The sequence below is a fragment of the Macaca mulatta genome, chromosome 4 (assembly GCF_049350105.2).
Source record: "Macaca mulatta isolate MMU2019108-1 chromosome 4, T2T-MMU8v2.0, whole genome shotgun sequence".
Lineage (NCBI taxonomy): Eukaryota > Metazoa > Chordata > Mammalia > Primates > Cercopithecidae > Macaca > Macaca mulatta.
Window position 1 is genome coordinate 118,262,576 of NC_133409.1, and position 19,563 is coordinate 118,282,138.

A 19,563-nucleotide genomic window follows, 5' to 3' on the forward strand; every position below is an offset into this window, starting at 1 on the left:
ATACAATGTGTAATTTAAAAATCAGGGTAGCTGGGACATCTATCACCTCAAACATTGCTGTTAGGAATATTCCAAATAATATATTTTAGCTATTTTAAAAATATACAATAAATTATTTTTCACTATAGTTGCCCAAGTGTGCAATTGAACACTTGAACTTTTTTATCGAACTGTATTTTTTCACCCTCTTTTTATTCTCTTCTTCTTTCCCACTATATTTTCTGCTTTCTGGTAGCCACTATTCTATTCACATTAGATCAATTTTTGTAGTTCCCACCTATGAGTAGAAAATCCAATATTGTCTTTCTGTTCCTAGTTTATTTCACTTAACATCATGTCTTCTAGTTCCATCCATGATGCTACAAATGACAGGATTTCATACATTCTTATGGCTGAATATTATTCCATTATGTATACGTACCACATTTTCTTCATCCATTCTTTTAATAGACACTGAGATAGATTCCACAATTTGACTATTGTGAATATTGCTGCAATAGACATGTGAATACAGAGAGCACTTTGATATCTAATTCTCTTTCTTCTGGGCATATAACCAGCAGTGGGATCGCTGGATCATATGACAGTTCTATCTTTACTTTTTTGAGGATCCTCCATACTGTTTTCCATAGTGGCTATACTAATTTACATTCCCAAAAAGAGCGTACAAGTGTTTCCATTTTTCTGCATCCTCATTAGAATCTGTTTTTTTCTGTCTTTCTGATGATAATCAACTTAAGTGAGACGAGATAATATCTCATTGAAGTTTTAATGTGCATTTTACTGATTATTAGTGGGTGTTGAATATTTTTGCATATACCTGTTGACCATTGTATCTCTTGTTTTGAGAATGTCTGTTCAGATCTTTTGCCAATTTTTAATTGGATTATTTGTTTTTACGCTATATAGTTGTTTGAGCTCCTTATATATTCTTGTTACTAATCCTGTGTTGGATGGATAGTCTGCAAATATTATCTCCCTTTCTTTAGGTTGACTCTTCACTTTGTTGTTTCCTTTGCTGTGAAGCTTTTTGGCTTAATGTAATCTCATTTGTCATATTTTTTCTTTTGTTGCCTGTGCTTTTGAGGTCTTACTCAATAAATCTTTGCCTAGACCAATGTCCTAAAAAGATTCCCTAATATTTTCTTCTAGTAGCTTCATAGTTTCAGATTTGTATGTTTATGTCTTTAATGTTGTTTTAATTTTTGTATATGGTGAAAGATAGGGGCCTAGTTTTCTTCTTTTGCATACTGATATCTAGATTTTCAAGCACCATTTACTGAAGAGGAAGTCCTTTCCTCGATGTATGTTCTTGGTGCCTTTGTCAAAAATGAGTTAGCTGTTAATATGTGGATTTATTTCTGTATTTTATATTGTTGCATATGTCTGTTCTTATGACAGTACCATGCTATTTTGGTTACTATAGCTTTGCAGTGTATTTTGAAGTCAGGTAATATAAATTAAACATTATGTGCTCAAAAAATCGGTGGGATAATGAAGAAATTGAGATGGAAATTTTCAAAAGTTCTTGAAACAAATAAAAATGGAAACACAACATACAAATACCTATGGTATATAGCACAAGTAATACTAAGAGATATATGTATAGCAATGAGTACAGACATAAAAAGGAAAAAAATACTTCAAATAACCTAATTATATACTTCAAATAAGTAGAAAAGCAAGGAAAAACCAAACTCAAAATTAGTAAAAGGGAAAATAAAATAAAGATCAGAACAAAAATAAATGAAATCTAGACTAAAAAATACAAACAATGAACATAACAAAAAGTCATTTTTTGAAAAGATAAACAAAATCAACAAACTTTTAGCTGGACTAAAGAGCAAAAGAGTGTGGTGGTGCATGCCTATAATCCCAGATACGTGGGAGGCTGAGGCATGAGAATCGCTTGAACCTGGGAGGTGCAGGTTGTAGAGAGCCTAGATCATGCCACTTGCACTCCAGTCTGGGCCATAGAGTGAGACACTGTCTCAAAAAAAAAAAAAAAAAAAAAAAAGCAAAAGAGGAAACATCTAAATAAAATCACAAACAAAAAATGGAGTCATGACAACTGATATCAAGTTTATTAATTGTGGTGATTATGACATTAACACACCATCAAGTGGAGCAATGCAAAACTTGCAGGACCAAGTGCATACATTTGCTAAAAATTTCCAAAAATGAAATTGCATTATGCTCTATGAGAAAATAAACAAATGTTGGCATTTATTCATCACTATTGTGCAACAATATATTTTCTTAACTTTTAACTAAATAAAAATGACAGTTTATTCTAAATGAAAGTGAAAGCAGAATGTTTCTGTAACTTATGCATGGACCGCTAAGTGATATAGGCACCTAAATGTTGTTTGTACCTTGAAATTATTTTATACAAATTATCTTTCTTTTCATATTTTTTGTTAATAAATTATAACAAAATGAATATGAGGAGGCAAAAAATTGATAACTGTAAAAAATAGTATTAAAACAAATTCCCACTGTTGCCTTCTTTTTTTACCTTTCTTATCAACTTGTGCCCAGATGATGCCTCATCTCTCCTCCAGGCAATTGTTACATAGACATGAGTAGACTACAATTTGGATAGCTAGATGAGGATTCACATGCTACTCAGGGAGATTGCAATGGATTAATTTGAAAAAGGTGGCATTTTGCCTTACTGAAGATTGGATACACAGTGAACAATTCTAGGTTTCTCTTAAGGACCTTGGAATCCCTAGTTTAGCTACTGCCAAGAGGTAGTTATTAAACCTTAATTTTAAGACTGAGGAACATGGAAATTTAATGTGAGTCAAGAAAAAATCAACAGATTTCACTCCTGAGGACCCTGGGGACAAAAACTGTGGCCTTCCCTTAAGAACTATGACACGGTGACATGTTATAAAGAATTGCTTCTCCAAGGAGTTTGTGATGCAAATAAACACATATCTTCTAAAGGTTATATAATGTTCTACCTGACACAAAAACAGACTAGACATTTCTCCGTTACGATAACACGCAGCCAGTATCCCCGATTGCTACTTTCCTTAAATTTACACTAAAATATCTATGGGAAAACATACACACACAATACTACTACTACTACTACTACTACTACTACTACTACTACTAATAATAATAATGATAATAATTATAGAACCCTAAAAACAAAATGAGAACTAAAAGTGAACTTACTGTTAAAATTAATGATTGGGTTTCTAGTAACTAGTCAAATAAGACAAAGAAATTAAAAATGTTCAGTTTCTAAAAAACAGTTAAAGCTACCACTCTAAAGAAGAAAAAAAATTAGAAATCCTCATGGTCTTCTTTAATGTCTACATACTGAGTCATAATTTCATTGTCTATTCTTCTATATAAAGTTTGCCATTCACAAAATAATGAGTGAGACATATGTGTCAAGATTTAGAAATTGTTGATTCTATGCTATTTTTAAAATTGAGTGAGAAGACAGAAGTGATACCCCAAAAATCATACATATTGATAATTGTAGCTTATTTTTTAAAAAAGTTTTTACTCTTCTGATTCATAATATCAAAAAATCAAGCAATAAGAATAAAGATTTTTCTCAAATTAAATGAATGTTTTATGCACCAGGGAAGTAGGCTGTTCTCAAGCTGTGCATCTGAAAACGAAATCACTCAGCTTATACAAAAAATGTGAGCAGAATTTAAATTCAAAACCCACAAGCTAAGACATACCAAGACCTTTCATTCAGCCTCTTCAATGTCTTCATTCTGTCCATTTTCTTTATCAACGTTGCCACTACTGTAAAACAAAAGAATATCTTTAAATCACTGAAATAGTCTTCTGGGGAGTATGGTCATTTAAAAAATGTAAGTACTCCTTTTTCTATAATCTTTCTCTGTCTAGTTTATTTGTCACACTGGAATGAAGTACTCTCTCTAAAATTCGTGTAAAATTATGGCATTCTTTTTATTAAAACTTTTGAATTGTGACTCATTGTTTTTTAGGATATTTGAAACTCCCTAAGATAATTTGTGACTCCTGTATTATATGGATCATTTTTTAGATCATTTCAGTCACATATTTTCTGCTAAAACAGTATGGTAGGCAAAACAGTGTCTCTTCATTCCTGCAGAAATGTTCACATCCCGATTCCTCAAACCTGTGTGTCTGTTACTTCAGATGGAAAAATGGACTTCCTAGGTGTTATTAAATTAAGGGCCCTGAGGCGGGGAGATTAACCTGAATTATCTGGCTTTACTCAATACAATTGCATAAATCCTTTCAGATGGATGCAGAAAATTCAGAGTTGGAGAAGGATATATAATGATGACAGAAACAAAGGTGAAGAGAAAGAGGCAGAAAACCATTTTGAGATTTCTGACTTTCAAAACTGAGAGATAACACATTTGTGCTGTTTTAAGCCACTAGAGTTGTGGTTTGCTATGGCAGTAAGAGGAAACTAATGTATCTGACAAATGCAAAAAGGCGAAAAAAAAAAAAAAGGGAACTAAAACAATTCTATGAAACAATAGAAGATGTGAGACAGGGGATTAGATAGGAGAAACCATGAGACAGAAGAATTCATAAACATTTTGGAGAAAAAAAATAAGGAGGGCCTAAATAAATGAATAAATACCTCATGTATGTGAATTGGAAAAGGCAATATTTTTAAGATTCAAATTCTTACCAAATTAATATATATTTCATATAGTCCTAATAACAATTTCAAATGTTATTTATATTAATTGGCAAAGTAATCCTACAATATATATGAAAACACAAATGATCTAGATTAAGCAGGATAATCTTGAAAAACAGAAAATACCTACAGACTCTAAGACTTATTATAAAATTGCAATTATTGAGATAGAACTAATGGAATAGTAGTGTTAGCCTAAAATAGTGTATAGAAACAGACTCACAAATACATGGTCATTTGATTCTCAAGCAAGTCACTAATTCAGTTCAGTGGACAGTAAGATATTTTCACAAAATTGTGGTGGAGTAACAGAGTATTATTGGAAAAACATAACTATTAACCATGTTGTTTTGATTACGGTAGCCTTGTAGTACAGTTTGAAGTCAGGTAGTGTGATGCTTCCAGCTTTGTTCTTTTGGCTTAGGATTGTCTTGGCAGTGCGAGCTCCTTTTTGATTCCACATGAACTTTAAAGTAGTTTTTTTCCAATTCTGTGAAGAAAGTCACTGGTAGCTTGATGGGGATGGCATTGAATCTATAAATTACCTTGGGCAGTATGGCCATTTTCATAATATTCACTCTTCCTATCCATGAGCATGGAATGTTCTTTCATTTGTTTGTGTCCTCTTTCGTTTCATTGAGCAGTGGTTTGTAGTTCTCCTTGAAGAGGTCTTTCACATCCCTTGTGAAAGTTGGATTCCTATGTATTTTATTCTATTTGAAGCAATTGTGAATAGGAGTTCATGCATGATTTGGCTCTCTGTTTTTCTGTTACTGGTGTATAAGAATTCTTGTGATTTTGCACATTGATTTTGTATCCTGAGACTTTGTTGAAATTGCCTATCAGCTTAAGGAGATTTGGGGCTGAGAAGATGGGGTTTTCCAAATATACAGTCATGTCATCTGCAAATGGACAATTTGACTTCTTCTTTTCCTAATTGAATGCCCTTTATTTCTTTCTCTTGCCTGATTGCCCTAACCAGAACTTCCAACACTATGTTGAATAGGAATGGTGAGAGAGGGCATCCCTGTCTTATGCCAGTTTTCAAAGGAAATGCTTCCAGTTTTTGCCCATTCAGTATGATATTGGCTGTGGGTTTGTCATAAATAGCTCTTATTATTTTGAGATACGTCCCATCAATACCTAATTTATTGAGAATTTTAGCATGAATTTTGTCAAAGGCCTTTTCTGCATCTATTGAGATAATCATGTGGTTTTGTCTTTGGTTCTGTTTATATGCTGAATTACGTTTACTGATTTGCATATGTTGAACCAGCCTTGCATCCCAGGGATGAAGCCCATTTGATCATGGTGGATAAGCTTTTTGATGTGCTGCTGGATTCGGTTTGCCAGTATTTTATTGAGGATTTTTGCATCTATGTTCATCAGGGATATTGGTCTAAAATTCTCTTTTTTGTTGTGTCTCTGCCGGGATTTGGTATCAGGATGATGCTGGCCTCATAAAATGAGTTAGGGAGGATTCCCTCTTTTTCTGTTGATTGGAATAGTTTCAGAAGGAATGGTACTAGCTCCTCCTTGTACCTCTGGTAGAATTCAGCTATGATTCCATCTGTTCCTGGACTTCTTTTGGTTGGTAGGCTATCAATCATTGCCTCAATTTCAGAGCCTATTATTCGTATATTCATGGATTCAACTTCTTCCTGGTTTAGTCTTGGGAGGGTGTATGTGTCCAGGAATTTATCCATTTCTTCTAGATTTTCTAGCTTATTTGCATAGAGGTGTTTATATTATTATCTGATGGTAGTTTTTATTTCTGTGGGATCAGTGGTGATATCCCCTTTATCATTTTTTTATTGCATCAGTTTGATTCTTCTCTCTTTTTTTCTGTATTAGTCTTGATAGTGGTCTGTCAATTTTGCTGATCTTTAAAAAAAAAAACAAAAACAAAAAACACAGCTCCTGGACTCATTGATTTTTTGAAGGGATTTTTGTGTCTCTCTCTCCTTCAGCTCTGCTCTGATCTTAGTTATTTCTTGCCTTCTGCTAGCTTTTGAATGTGTTTGCTCTTGCTTCTGTAGTTCTTTTAATTGTGATGTTAGGGTGTCAATTTTAGATCTTTCCTACTTTCTTTTGTGGGCATTTAGTGCTGTAAATTTCCCTTTATACACTGCTTTAAATGTGCCCCAGAGATTCTGGTATGTTGTGTCTTTGCTCTCATTGGTTTCAAACAATGTGTGTATTTCTGTCTTCATTTCGTTATGTACCCAGTAGTCATTCAGGAGCAGGTTGTCCAGTTTCCATGTAGTTCAGCAATTTTGAGTGAGTTTCTTAATCCTGAGTTCTAGTTTGGTTGCACTGTGGTCTGAGAGTTTGTTATAATTTCTGTTCTTTTACATTTGCTGAGGAGTGCTTTACTTCCAACTACTTTGTCAAAATTTTAGAATAAGTGACACCCCACTGTCAACATTAGACAGATCAGCGAGACAGAAAGTTAAAAAGGATATCCAGGAATTGAACTCAACTCTGCACCAAGCAGACCAAATAGACATCTACGGAACTCTGTTTGGTAAGATGTGTTATCATTGTTTCAAAATCTGAACTTTGTAAGTTTTTTTGTCATTGTTTCAAAATCTGAACTTGTTATTGATCTGTTTGAGATTTCAACTTCCTGGTTTAGTCTTTGGAGGATGTATGTTTCCAGGTACTCATCCGTTTCTTCTAGGTGTTCTAGTTTGTGTGAACAGAGATTTTCATAGCCTCTGAAGGTTTTCTGTATTTCTGTGGTTGCAGTGGTAATGCCCCTTTATCATTTCTGATTGTGTTTATTTGGGTCTTCTTTCTTTTCTACCATTTTTAGTCTAGCTAGGAGCCTATCTGTTTTTTTGTTTTGTTTTGTTTTGTTTTTTCTAAAAGCAAACTTTTAGTTTCTTTAATATTTTGTATTTTTTTTTTACATCTCAGTTTTGTTCAGTTCACCTCTGGCTTGGGCTATTTCTTTTTTTCTTCTAGCTTTGGGGTTGATTTGTTTTTGTTTTTCTATTTCCTCTAGGTGTGATGTTAGGTTGTTAATTTGTGATCTAACTTGTTTTTTAATGTGAATATTTAGTGTTAAAAACTTTCCCCTTATCAGTACTTCAGTTGTGTCTCAAATATTCTGGTATGTCGTATCTTGGTTTTGATAGTTTCAAAGAATTTCTTGATTGCTGCCTTAATCTTATTGTTTACTCCCACATCACTCAAGATCTGGTTGTTTAATTTCCATGTAATTGTATAATTTTGAAAGATATTCCTGAAATTGATTTCCATTTTTATTTTGTGCTGTGCTCTAAGATTGAGATTGTGGTTGATATGATTTCAGTAATTATAAATTTGTTGAAAATTGCTTCATCCTTTATGATTGACAGAGTATGTGCCACGTGTTGATGAGAATAGCACATATGCTGTTGTTGTTTTTGGGTGGAGTGCCCTGCAGATGTCTGTTAGGTACATTTGTTGAAGTGTCAAGTTTAAGTCCCGAATGTCTTTGTTAGTTTTCTGCGTCAACAGTCTCTTGAATACTGTCAGTGAGGTGTTGATGCCTCCCACTATTATCACGTGGTTATCTAAATCTGTTCGTAGGTCTGTAAGAACTTGATTTATGAAGCTGGTTGCTCCATTGTTGTATGCATATACATTTAAGAAAGTTAAATTTTCTTGTTGAATTGAACACTTTATCATGTAATGCCCTTCTTTGTCCTTTTTAATCATTGTTGGTTTAATATCTGTTTTGTCTAAAATTAGAATAGCAACCCCTGCTTTTCTTTATTTTTTTGTTTGATGGGTTTTGCTCCATGCTTTTACTTTAAGTCGATGAGTGTCCTTCCATGTGAGATGAGTCTCTTGAAGACAGGATAAAGCTGGGTCTTACTTCTTAAACTAATGTGTCACTCTGTGCCTTTATTTGGAGGATTTATCCCACTCACATTTAAGGTTAATATAGATAAATTGTGAATTTGATCCTGTAATTGTGTTAGTTGGTTGTTATTTAGAGTTGATTTTGTACTTACTGTATTGTACCCATGGTCTATGTACTTAACTGTGTTTATGTGGTGGTTCATAACATTATTTCATTTCCAAGTTTGGTACGCCCCTAAGAACCTATTGTATGGGTCTGGTGATACAAACTTACCTTAGTATTTGCTTGTCTAAAATAATTTTATTTCTTTTGCACTTATAAAGCTTAGTTTGTCAGGTTATGAAATTCTTGACTGGAATTCATATTCTTTAAGAATAACTCCCCCTAATCCTTTCTGGCTTGTAGAGTTTCTACTGAAAATTCCACTGTTAGCCTGGTGGGGTTTCCTTTGTAAGGTGATCTGCCCCTTATCTCTAGCTATTTATAATATTTTTTTTCTTCTGCATTGACCTTGGAGAATCTGATGTCTATGTGTCATAGAGATGGTGTTCTTGTACTGTTTCTCACAGGGGGTTCTCTAAATTTCTTGAATTTGAATCTAGCTCTCTCTGGCAATGTTAGGAAAATCTTCATGGACAATATTTGCAAACATGTTTTCCAAGTCCCTTACTCTAGCTCCCTCTCTTTCAGACATGCCAGTGAATCACTAATCCTGGTCTCCTTACATAATCCCAAATTTCTCACAGGCTTTAGGCATTCATTTTTATTATTTTTGCTTTATTTTTGTATGACTGAGCTGATTTGAAGAACCAGCCTTTGAGTTCTGAGATTTTCTCTTTAACTTAATTTATTCTGCTGCCAATATTTCTGGTGGCACTATACAATTCTTAAAATGAATTTTTCAGCTCCAAAATATCAGTTTTTTTAATGGTTATTTCATCTTTCAGTTCCTGAATCATTTTACTGTATTCCTTAGATTCCTTGGATTAGGTCTGCACTTTCTCCTGATTCTTAACGATCTCCATTGCCACGAAAAGTCTGAATTCTACGTCTGTCACTTTAGCTATTTCAGTCTGGTTAAGAACTGTTCCTGGGAAGCTCGTGTGGTCGTTGGAGGTAAGAAGACACTCTGGCTTTCTAAGTTGTCATAGTTCTTGTGCTGGTCTTTTCTCATCTGTGTGGGTTGATGTTCCTTTAATGTTTGAAGTTGCTGTCCTTTGGATGGAATTTGTTATTTTATATTCTTTGATGCCCTCAAGGATTTCACTGATATAAGTCAAAACCTCAAGGGCATCAAGAATATAAAAGATATAAGTTAGGTTGGTTGATTGGATTTTGATATGGTTTGGCTGTGTCCCCACCTCAATCTCATCTTGAATTGTGACTCCCACAATTCCCACGTGTCATGGGAGAAACCCAATTGGAGGTGATTGAATTACAGGGATGGGCCTTTCCTGCACTGTTCTCTTGATAGTGAATGAGTCTCACGAGACCTGACAGTTTTAAAAATGGGGGTTTCCCTGCACAAGCTCTTTGCCTGCTGTCATCCACGTAAGATGTGACTTGCTTCTCCTGCCTTCCACCACGATTGTGAGGTCTCCCCAGTCACGTGGAACTGTAAGACCAATAAACCTCTTTCTTTGGTAAATTGCCCAGTCTCATGTATGTCTTTATAAGCAGCATGAAAACGGACTAATGCAGCTTCATTTCTGGTTAATTTTAGGTGTCAAAGGCTTAGCTCAGCACTCCTGGGATGTGTACTTTAACCTGGGGTGCTGGGATTAGGTCCATGGCTTTGTTTTCTTGCTCCTTGTGCTTAAACACCTGCTACACTGTGAGGCCCGAGGTGTTCCTGGTTCACTGGTGATAACACTCAAATTGGGTGACCTGGGGAGATGATGCTGGCAATAGTGCTCTACTGAGGCAGCGGTAGCAGGGTCTTCACTTGCAAGAAGCAGCAAGTTGGCAGTGTCCTAGAGTCTGTACACATATATGTGTGCCAGTAGCAGTGGCATGTCAGGAAGGGCAATGAAATGCATGTATTCGTGTGTGCCAGGAAAGCAGTGGGTACAGGCTGCAGTTGATTGCATGTCGGCAAAGTAATAGGGCAAGGCTTTGGGCATGTACATGCCAGTACAGGCCTGTCTGCAAAAGTTCTCTGATGGTTTTGTGGGGTCTGTCAGTGTAAGAACTATGCTGGTAGCTGCTGGGAAGTGCCCCAGTTGGGCATCTGAGGGTGTACTAAAGTTGGATGCAGCCAGACAGGAATCCTAAGAGAGGCCAGAAAATGGTGGGGGTACTCAGATCAGCCTGGCCCCATCCCATGGGCAAGATAGCCCTGTTCTGTTCAGATCCAACAGCCAACAAAGGCTAAAGCCATCTAGAGGAGTGTGGCCAGCTTTGGGAGATGGGTTTCCTTGGCCATTCTTTATTGAAGCTCTTCCTGTACCTGACCCTCTGGGATCTGCACAGCCTGGATTTCTATCCCTGCCAACACTCCAAGCAGTTTTCTATGCCAGCTCAAATGTCCACTGGGGTTGCGGGAACTCCTGCTGCTAGGATTCTGGAGATCCATGAGGAGAGTGAGCCACTCCATGCCTATTTAACTCATCCCTTCTCCAGGAGTCACTCAGGACCAGGAACAAATCCTGGTCCTCAGCAACCAGGTGCAGGCTTCTTACCATCCACTCCATTCAGTCCAGATTCTGCATCCTCCCTCTGTACATTCTAAATGTCTTCCTTCTGAAGATCTACTACAAGTGTGCCAGTCTTTTTGACGGTCTGGTCTCTCAATGGGAGGAGCTATTCCTGGCTGCATCTAGTCAGATATCTTGGCTCTACTCTTATGTTATTTTGAATAGAATTGCTTTTGTAATTTGATTTTCCAGTTTTTCATAGGTATTATATAGAAATACAGTTAAATTGTGTTTATTCACCTAGTTTACTGTTATTTTGCTAAATTCCTTATTAATTCTAGTATTTTTTATAGATTCCATTTTTTTTTACATAAGCAGTCTACTTATCTGTGCACTACGTGTATAAAATTTTATTCACAATGCAAAAGTACCTTTGTCAAAAATAGTAAAATTATAGTACTTTTTATTTTATCATATAAAAAAATCTTAATAAAGTACCATTATCATGAAAACATATTTAACAACAAAACTTTTTACATAAGTTAAATAAATAATATATCTTAATATAACTAAGATATATCTAATTTTATAATGGTGCTGTGTTTAGTTTAAATTCTTTTGTAAAAATTATAGTTTCTCAACTGGTGCAAAAAAAGTCAATGAGGTAAAATATTAATTGCTTCATTCTATAAAGATTTATTGAGCATCATGTCTTGCCACAAATAATTAACCTCAAATTTGGAAGAGATCATGACACCTAATTGATAGTGTGATGATTATTCTTTTCTGTTAATAGGAGAACATGTTTTTAAAGTGATGTATGTGCATTCATGCATATGCTTGATTATGCAAACTACAGATATGAATATAATAAACTTTGATATAAATACATGTTTATGTAAAGAAAAATATGCATTTATTTTGGCAGGGTCTAAACATTAATAATGTCAATAATTAATGTCTATCTATACATAGGTAGATCTGTAAATAGATAAATACCTACATATATATTGATAGAATGGTGGATGGACATTAATTATTATGTATCCTTTTATAGTATTATAAATCTTAATGGGTATTATTTTTTAAAAAGTTGATGCACTTATTTCAGTAAGAACATTCAAACAAATATGTAAATTATAAAACAAGAAGTAAGTTACTTTAAGGTAGCAGAAACACACTAAAAACAATATTTTTTAATTCCAAGAAAAACAAAAGCTGAACACTATTAGCCAAATTTAAAAGTTTTATATTCTGCCTGTAATCCCAGCACTTTGGGAGTCCGAGGTGGGAAGATCATGAGGTCAGGAGATGGAGACCATCTTGGCTAACATGGTGAAACCCCATCTCTACTAAAAATACAAAAAATTAGCCTGGTGTGGTGGTAGGCGCCTGTAGTCCCAGCTACTTGGGAGGCTGAGGCAGGAGCATGGTGTGACCCCGGGAGGTGGGGCTTGAAGTGAACTGAAATCCCGTCACTGCACTCCAGCCTGGGCAACAGAACGAGATTCCGTCTCCAAAAAAAAAAGAAATTTCATACTCTATCTCTCTTGCCCTTATTACCTTGGTGAATTTTCTTTAATTAGTAATGAAAGTAAAATGTAGAGAGATTACATGAAAAGATAACCACTAGAAGAAGGTATAAAAGGAAAAAAAACACTCTCTAAATTTAACTTCAATTTTTTTTAATTATTAGAAAAAATAACATAGAACCATGAATTAAATATTGTTGATGTCAGGAATTATACTATTAAGAATTTTCAGAAAATTATCCTCATACAACAAAATTTTGTGTTCACAAATACACTGGTGAAAAAATCAATTTAAGATAGTAGACTTTCTAGCCGGGCACGGTGGCTCAAGCCTGTAATCCCAGCACTTTGGGAGGCCGAGATGGGCGGATCACAAGGTCAGGAGATTGAGACCATTCTGGCTAACCCGGTGAAACGCTGTCTCTACTAAAAAATACAAAAAACTAGCCGGGCGAGGTGGCAGGCGCCTGTAGTCCCAGCTACTCGGGAGGCTGAGGCAAGAGAATGGCGTGAATCCGGGAGGCGGAGCTTGCAGTGAGCTGAGATCTGGCCAATGCACTCCAGCCTGGGTGACAGAGCGAGATTCCGTCTCAAAAAGAAAAAAAAAAAAAAGATAATAGACTTTCAATTAATGACTGAGTTTACTCAGGAATGCCAAGTTGGATTAATATAAGAAAATTAATTTATATAACACATTAGTAAATAAAAGGAGATAAACATATTATTAATTTATTTACTTTGAAAAAACACAACAACAACAACAACAACAACAAAAAACCCTTGGGGCAAATGTAAGAAAAAGAGGTGAGAGTTTGAAAGCTTTTTTTCTAATATCTGGAATAAGCCTAGGGTGCTTAATATACCTCTTTTTGCCATGTGGAAAAAATCAGTGCCCTAATGAAAGAAAATAAATAAAAATGTTACTTTAATAAGAACTTAAAAACTGTTATTAATTATAGATTACATAATTATATGTTAAGAAATGCCCAGAAAAGCCTCTGATAAATTATTAGAGTGAAAGAAATTCAACAATTTTGAGAGATACAAAATGTTATATAAAGTCTATTTTCTTACCAGCAAAAAGAATACACTGTAACTTTTATAACAACATTTATACTGCACAAAGGAACAACTTATGAATAAATCCAGTATGTATCATTTAAAATAAATTATAGAAATATTTCTAAACATTGTATTAATGAGATAACAGTATTATTGGTCAGGGTTCTCTAGAGGGATGGAACTAATATGACATATATGAAGTGGAGTTTATTAAGAAGTATTACCTCAGATGATCACAAGGTCCCACAATAGGCCATCTGCAAGCTGAGGAGTAAGGAGGCTAGTCCGAGTCCCAAAGCTGAAGAACTTCAAGTCCGATGTCCAAAAGCAGGAAGCATCCATCACAGGAGCAAGATGTAGGCTGGGAGGCTAAGCCTGTCTAACCTTTTCACGTTTTTCTGCTTGTTTTATATTCTGGCCACAAGGCAGCTTATTAGATGGTATCTGCCTAGATTAAGGGTGGGTCTGCCTTTCCCAGCCCACTGACTCAAATGTGAATCTCCTTTGGAAACACCCTCACAGACACACCCAAAAACAATACTCTGCATCCTTCAGTCCAATCAAGCTGACAGTCAGTATTAACCATCACAATAGTTTATTAATTATTGGATATAATAGTATGTCTGGCAAAGTAAAGTTATATCATAAAATTATACACTTATAAAACAGTATTATAAAATATAAAATAATTTTATATTAGCTAATATATTAATTTATATGTTAAATACTATTTTGAAATGTGTGTGTATAAATATATATACACACTACAGATGTATTCATATATTGTTATATAATTTTCCATAAGTTTTTTATAGATTTCATAATATCCTAATTAATATTGCAACAATTTTCGTTGGAAGTTGAAATTATAATTGTAAAATGGATACAGAATAGTAAATAGCCAAGAATAAACAACACACTAGTGTAAAAGAAGAAAAGGGACATTTTCTATCAAATATCAAGACATAATTTGTTTTAAAATCTCCTTAAGGTAAATAGAAACATGGTACAAAACAGAAAGCCTGTAGAAAATGTAAGTGATTTGGACTGTATTATGATATACGGCAATGAAATAAACCTTATTTATATGAATTAATCTCAAGCAAATCAAAATAAATGATATTCCAATAGGAAAATTTTATGGTTTGTATAGTGAAAACCAATATAATTTATACCTCAGGGCCTGATGAAGAGAATGTTCATGCGAGCAATAGAAAATCCTCACAGTTCTTCACTGGTCTGTGGAGTAAAAGCCATAACGCTTAAACACACACGTGCGCTCGCCTAACATTGACCCTTTTTCATTAGCCTTTAACACAGGATCAGAGACAATGTCATATACTAATCTCAAAAATTAAAAAGATGAATAAGGAAGTTCCCTGTCACCATCCCATTTTATTCATGGACATAGACTTTCCAAAAGCCATAAAGACCATGGAGGAAGATTGTAAATCAATATAAAGTTAATCAAATATTAGCTGCAATTGCAGCCTCTATTTTACCTGTGTTATCTTTATTACAAGATATTAACACAGCATCTGGAACTTGCCATATTTTCTAATGGGGAGAGTGGAATCTTTCATTTTCTTTATCATTAATAAAATAAAAGCTGTTAGCATTTAACTGAGATTTTCAGCAGTAAAGATTTACTTCCTTGCTCCTAAGGCATGTTCATGGTTCTGTCAATGGTTCAATAGGGAACATTTGAAAACATATTCTCCAAGATAACAAGCAATCCATTACCAAGAATGTAGCCATACCTTCAGTAGGACCCCATATATGGTAGAGAACACATGTAGTAACTTTGGAAATAGTGCATTAGTTAACTTATCCATTAAATTAGAAAACTGTCAGCTTTAAGTGTAACCTAGGTTAGGATGCAAAAGGGGATTACAGATGGTTCAGGCTGCAGTACTTCCTTTCCTGCCGCTCAGGCCACTTGGTCTGGCACACTTTGTGGCTCTTAAGGACTCTGAAGAAAGTCTCAGGAAAGCCCCAAATGGTAACATTATGGCACAGACACCCTGATTCTTAAAACAGAGCATTATTTGTTTTTCACAAACAAATTTGATATGCCATTAGCCAAAACTGAGACTCTCACTATAGAACATTAAGTGATAACTGACTGGAAATGTACATTAAAAGGTGAATATTACTAGATAGCTAATCTGGGAGTTACAACAATGATCCATGGTAGAATGGAAATACTATAATAAATCAATTTGTGTCCATTAAGAAATAATATTACATTGTATATATATAATATCACATTTTGATGTATATAAATTGAATAATACATAATGAAATAATATTTTAATGTGACACACACACACACAATGGATTAGTATTCTACCATGTAAAGAAATGGGATCCTGTCATTTTCAACAACGTCAGCGGAACTGGAAGACATTATCTTAAGTGAAATAAGTCAGGCACTGAAAGATAAATGTCACATGTCCTCACTCAAGTGGGGTAGCTAAAAAAATTGATCTGAGAGAGATAATGAAGAGAATGGTGGTTATCAGAGGCTGGGAAAGGGAGTAGGGATGAGAAGATTAAGATAGATTGGTTAATGGGTAAAAAACTAGAGTTAATAGAAAGAGTAAGATTTAGTGCTTGGTAGCACAATAAGGCAACTATAGTTAATCATAACTTCTTGTATATTTCGTATAGATAGAAAGGTAGATTTGACATGTTTCCCACACAGAATGAAGACCAATGTGTGAGGTGATGGATATCCCAATCACTCAATTTTGATTATTGCACATCATATGCTTTTATCAAAATATCACACATACCCCATAAATATGTACAGATATTATGCATTAAGAATAAAGAGGTAAAAAGTTATTTGACTTAAATAGGTCCAGAAAGTATAGTACATTAGATTAGCATGTCATCTAGGCCTAAAATTACCTATCTTTGTTTCACTGATGTTTTTCCTTCAGCATATAACTATGACCTCACTGACTATTATTTATGTCAGCAGAGAGAGAAGGGGAAAAATCCACAAAGGGTTATATCAGTATTTTGGTGTGGAAAGAAAAAGAATCACTGCAAGTATATAGCTTCAATCAGGGGTGATTCCGAAGGACAGTGATGAGAGCAGACATGTTTTAGTGGACATATACTTGAAGTTATCTACTTATTAGAAAGAAAAATGGTTGGAAATAAGAATTTTTGGCTACTGATGGATAATTTGACTCCATCATTAAGGCCTTGGGATGGAGAACATTGACCATCAGAAACAAGATGGCTAGAGGAAATGCCATGCAGGGGGACTTTAGGATGAGGAACATGGTGTTTAGATTTTGTCTTATGTCTATGTCCTCTAGAGCACACTTTCCACATAGGAGGTGTTTAATCATCTTGTGTGCAAAATGACTTTTCCAGTGAAAGTCAGTCTTCAAACACTTCGGTATTTGCACAGTGGATCTATGCAAGAAGTAATCTATGTGTTATCTCAATCCCATTGGGTCCCTTTTATCCAAGGTAACCTTACTACTGCCGCTGCTCAGTATATGACACACTAGCAACAGAGACCAATGCTGAACCTTCAATATCATATCTCTTGAATAGATCAACCAGGCACTTTGTGGAAATGACTTATATATGACTACTTTCAACTTGAGATTTAATCATCTGTCCTGAACGAGATTAGTATGTGTTCTAGGTATGCATTTCCCTTTTCTGGAAGACATTTGCTCTATGAACACCATGTATAGAATCACCATGTATAGAATCAGATATTTATTAATATCTGAATTAATAAAATGAAATCCTGCAAAACGTCATCTCAGATCAAAAATCTAACACAGTGGTAAATAATGTACAAGAATGTCTCCTGAGCCAAAGGATCTACTTGCCTTATTATATATCATTCAGAAGATACTATCATGATAAATCATTGGAATCGATTTTTAAAGGTTCAGTTAAAATTCTAATTGAACAGTATCTAGGAAACTTAGAGCACTGTTTTTCAAAATGTGGTACGTATGTTAAACTAATAATCTTATTTGATTCTGAGAGATGAGTGACTAGGATCAGGAACCAGTGAAAACAGAATTGGTCATTCTCACCAAAAACCTACTTACTGACTTGGAAATATGTGCTTTCTTTGAAACATAGTCTATGTAATTATGAAAGTCCAGGTAACTACAGGTAGAATGGTCATCTCTTCAGGGGACAAGAGCAGGGTCTCAAAGAACCTAGATCTAAATCCAGGACTGATAACTAATCATTTTTGGCTCCTCATGCTATACTCAACAGGAATATAAAGGAGTTACAATGACGTCAGAAGTAATCATCCCTAGTTATCATAAAGGGCCAGGATTGCTATTGCACAATGGAGCAGTGATAAGTATGTCTGAGATTCAAAGGAGTCACCAGAACACCTCTTGGGACTTACTTGCTTGATACAACAACCATAGCCTGTCAAGGTCATGATATCCAGGAATTTCAAACACCCCATGTTAAAGGTCTGAATGACCCCACCAAATAATCAACTTAGATAGCAGGCATGCAGAATAATGGTAAGGGAAATCTAATGGGTAACAACAAAAATGATGATCTGATGTAGACTAGACATCAGCTATGAGCAGAGAAGGGCATTTCTTCACTGACTTTGTTATAATTATTTTTTATTAGAAATGATTATGAGACACCAACTTGTAGAATTAGTGAAAATATTTATTTAATATGGGGCACAAATGGAGGTGAGTGATGCAAGATGTGACATCTCTACCAGATACCATCACTGCTCCACTCATCTCCTATTGTCCTACTTCAGGGTTTCTCTGCCTGGGGACATTCTATAACTGCAGGAACATTTCTGGTTTAACAAATGAAGACAGGCTGAAAGTGCAAGGACTTAATTATCCATCAGAAACCTTCAGCTAGTTAGGTTCTAGAGCTGGTGAATCAATGTCCCATCTTCCTTATGCCTTTGTGAGACAATTTGGAATATGTGTCATAGAGTCCTCAGTCATCCTCAGAAATAATCAATTTGTTAACAGTTTTTACTAGATAGTCTTTTGTCCTCCTTTCCTTTTTCTGATCCCTCACTATGATTTCTGAGATCACCTCCCAAATAGAATATGTGCAACTAGATACTTCTTTTAGAGATAGTTTTTGCAATAACCCAAATTATGACATCCTCTTTTTGTTAAATAATAAAATTTTAGTTCATAATCAAAATTTAACACAGATTATGTTCCATTACGCCTTCTGCACACAGATGTTTATCAAAAATATATTGGAGATCAAATGATGAACTCACATTAAAAAGCTGTAATAACCAGCAGATTGTGTAATGGCAAACCTACGGTTTTCTGAAGATTAAAATAACAAAATTAAATATATATGTATATGTCTATATATGACAGAATTCCAGTGCAATTATAAAATAATTCATATATTTATGGCTATGTGTTTATAGACACACTTAACACAACTTGGGTCTTTTACATTGTATTATTTTAGTTACATATTATATAGCCATGCAAAATCATGTGACTAGAAATACTGAGGTCTGCAAACTCATGTTAGTTAATGAATATGAATACAACTTGTGATTATACATTCCCTGTGAAGCAAAAATACACTGGAATGAGACTTTCAGTGTTCTGTCATACTATCATACCTGTATAAGTGCCTATTTGTTTTCTCAACCCAAATTTACAAATAGTTATAAACTAAGTCATACTAATCTCTCAACATGCCCTTAAGGGGAGCATCGACTTATATTTATTGGAATTTTAAGTAAGCATAGACCACTTATTTAAGGTTTCAAGC

At 34.7% G+C, this 19,563-nt stretch overlaps 1 non-coding gene across 1 annotated transcript; it reads left to right on the plus strand.

The window, feature by feature from the left end:
* The first annotated feature begins 19,033 nt into the window (after positions 1-19,033).
* On the plus strand, positions 19,034-19,106 carry LOC114677890 (small nucleolar RNA SNORD65). Its single transcript, XR_003729316.1, has one exon. It is a non-coding gene; the product is annotated as a small nucleolar RNA SNORD65 (small nucleolar RNA).
* The last annotated feature ends 457 nt before the right edge of the window (positions 19,107-19,563 follow it).